Genomic DNA, 3440 nt, shown 5'->3' with positions numbered 1-3440 from the left:
TGGGGGGGGGGGTTCTACATCTGGCCAGCTGTCCTGCCGCAGACAAACACCCCTGCTGGACGTTTAGGGTCTTTTCCCTTCCAATTTTGTTTGTATTATCTTCAGAGTAAACTCCAAATAGAATCAAATGTGTTCTGTTCAACTGACAAACTGCTGTGTCTGAGACCATAAAGAAGCAGCACATTTGGCTTTAATCGCCTCACCACATTTATTATTGCATGTGACTAAGTTGGTCTCAATACACTCTTATTTTAGAATAACTTCTTGTTTTTTGAGGAACTTCAAACCATGTCTGCTTTCAAAATGAGTTACAAGCCAACGGCAGTCTGGGAACACTTCCTTCATACATTTTATTTTACAAATAATACACGATCTACAAATACAAATACTGATAAATAAAAATAAGGGAAAACAGTCTTGCATGTGTGAGGTTATACTTAAACACAGCAATGCTTTGATAAAATATAATGATATCTGTCCTGTAATTAGGATTCAAACCAAAATGTAATGGGCTAATGAGTATGCTACACCCTTTCACTAATTTCCATCAAAATAGGGGCAGTATTTTCTCCATTAACTAACCAACAAACAAACCAAACACATACTCCTTGGGTGAGGAATAAGTTGATAACTACTCATAAATACAAAAGTTTGACATGTAACACAAAATATATACTGTATATTACATTACATGTCACTTGTTAAATGCTTTTATCCAAAGCAACTTACATACTCAATACTGTGGGCAATCCCCACAGGAGCAATTTGGGGTGAAGTGTTTCAGGGTCACAACGACATGTTGACTGCAGTGGGGTTTGAACCTGTGACCCCCTGAACACCGAACACCAACGCACAACCCACTGCACCACACGCCTTTATATATATGTAGAGTTAAGCATTATGTGATAACCAGATGATAATCTAAGGTTTTCCGTCAATTTGTATTCAGTTTGGAGCACAGTGGGCTTATTGACATGTAGACAGTTTAAGCAGAAACTAAGAGGAGATTGAGACTAGTAATAACGGAAACGCAAGAAAGGGGCCAGTAAGGCAGGTAAAGAAATAGATGAAGCCGCCAAGACATAATAAAATGTTTACGGCATGAATGACCAAGGTTGTGAGGTAGGCGACAAAGGAGCATTGTCTGCTATCATTTACTTCAGCAATAATTCTCAGAATAGTGTGTTGTGTTGTGGCCGTGACGTTACAAGTTTAGCAAAGCAGCTGCAAATCATTGTAAAGGCTGTCTTGGGAGGTAATATGTTATTTCACCTCTGCTTGGGTAATATTTATTTAATTTAATCGTTTATTTGGCAGGGACAATGCACAGTAACGAACACTTAAAACATTCAAATGTGTCAAGCGTAACAGTGCCAGATTTAGCTTTGAGCTAATTTCCATCCGCAGTCCCTCAATAGGCCTATATATATATACAGTAATACACTTTTTGTTGTGAAATACATCAACATCATGCTGCTCTTTAGGTATCTGAATACCACAAATGCTGCCATTGCATCCAGTAAAACAGCTCTTGTGGGAGCCTGCAGACTGAAATGCTTCACAGCGCTTTAATACAAGGAGTTATTTGATGATTTGTTGTCTGTTAGAACAAATAACAATAAGCAGATCTCCAGATATGGCCGGGCTTGCTGCAGCTGCTAGATCAGTTGAGGCGAAATATACACACAAACAATGAGTGGGAGACGCTAACATGGACAGAGCTTTAAATAAATACTGCAGTGGCAGAACAGCCGAGTCCAGGCCAAGAGGGCGCAAACAGCAGAGAGATCTCCTCAAATCTCTATTGTAAGATCTGATGATGTTGAATTGAAAAGCGATACTGTGGCCCCTGTTCTGTCTGTCTCTCTGTCTGTCCCTCTCCAGTCCAGATGTCGGAGGAACTAGCCAACAGCTGCGACAGGAAATGAGCCCTCAGGCAATGAAAAGGCTAATACACACACTCACAAACACACACACACACACACACACACACACAGATGAGAGAAAGCAGGGATGATGGACACTTTGCAGGGTTGATGTTTCTTGAGACTAGATCAAATTATTATCTCTGCTCTGGATTCCATGTATCTGTCTGTCTGTCCAAGGTCAATCTGTCATTTATTGGACCCATAAGCCTGATGTTTTTTGTACCCTACCATGACTGGAGGCTTGATATTCATGCCTTCACCGACTGCTGACTCCTATTCCATTCCTCTGAGTCGTTTCGGTAAGGCCCGCAAATGATCAACAGCTGAGCCTTCAAAGGCCTTTCAGAAAATATCTCCAGCACTAAAAAATTTACCTGGGTTAAGTTGCAGGCTTCATTGGGCTTTGTCTTTGCTCAAAAACGGACACAGACAGGTATAGGGGAGGATTCAAGATGCAATAAATTCACCTTTTTGTTATCATTTCACCCTTTTGACTGTAAGTTGAGCCAAAAGGCCACTGAGTGAGATTAAACTGTTCTTTGTCTTGTTAGGCCAAGAAGGGATAACACCTGGCGTTATAACTTCTCTCTACTAAGTGCCTTTCCCAGTTTTTTGCACCGAGCATCTCCCGATGACACTTGCCTGTATTCTCACTAGAATACATTACCCAAACATACACAGGCCACGGCTGCGGTCAGTATTCAGCATCCTATGTTCCTGCGGTAGGATCATCCCATTTGCTGCTTAAAGAGTGTGTGGTGTTTGTGCGATGGTGTGCCAGCCTGTACGCCTGCCACATCGCCAGCCCCCGAGCAGGCCGGGAAACATTTGCCTTGTGGGCTTCTATTCCCCGAGGATGCCTAACTGCGCGCACCGCTGGTTGAGGGAACATGTTACCTGTGCCAACAATGCGCCGGCTCTGCCCACCCACAGCTGCCGGCTCTGTCTCCTCTGGATGCGAGATTGGATGTTGTGGCTGTGTATTTCGTATTATTTGTGGCATACTGCATCGTTTAACTCTTCCCACATCTGTATTTGTTGCATGGAATGCTCATTATCTCTCTCTTGTGTGTGTGTGTGTGTGTGTGTGTGTGTGTGGTGTGTGTGTGTGTGTGTGTGTCTTGTCTTTGGTAGTGTGTGCGCTGTGTGTGTGTGTGTGTGTGTGTGTGTAGTGTGTGTGGTGTGTGTGTTGTGTGTGTGTCGTGTGTGTGTGCGTCTGTCTTTGTGTATGTGTTGGTGTGTGTGTGCTGTGTTGTGTCGTGTCTTTGTGTATGTGTGTGTTTGTGGTGTGTGTGGTGTGGTGTGGTGTGTGTGTGTGTGTGTGGTGTGTTGTGTGTGTGTGTGTGTGTGTGTGTGTGTGTGTGGATGTTATGTGTGTGCTGTGTGTCTGTCTGTGTGTCGTGTTGTCTGTGTGTGTGTCGTGGTGTGTGTGTGTGTGTGTGTGTGTTGTGTGTGTGTGTGTGTGTGTGATGTGTGTGTGTGTGTGTCGATGTGTGTGTGTCCGTTTGTGTG

This window comes from Notothenia coriiceps, unplaced genomic scaffold (genome assembly GCF_000735185.1).
Source record: "Notothenia coriiceps isolate Sejong01 unplaced genomic scaffold, NC01 NC01_scaffold00022140, whole genome shotgun sequence".
Classification (NCBI taxonomy): domain Eukaryota; kingdom Metazoa; phylum Chordata; class Actinopteri; order Perciformes; family Nototheniidae; genus Notothenia; species Notothenia coriiceps.
This window is presented reverse-complemented; position numbering follows the sequence as displayed.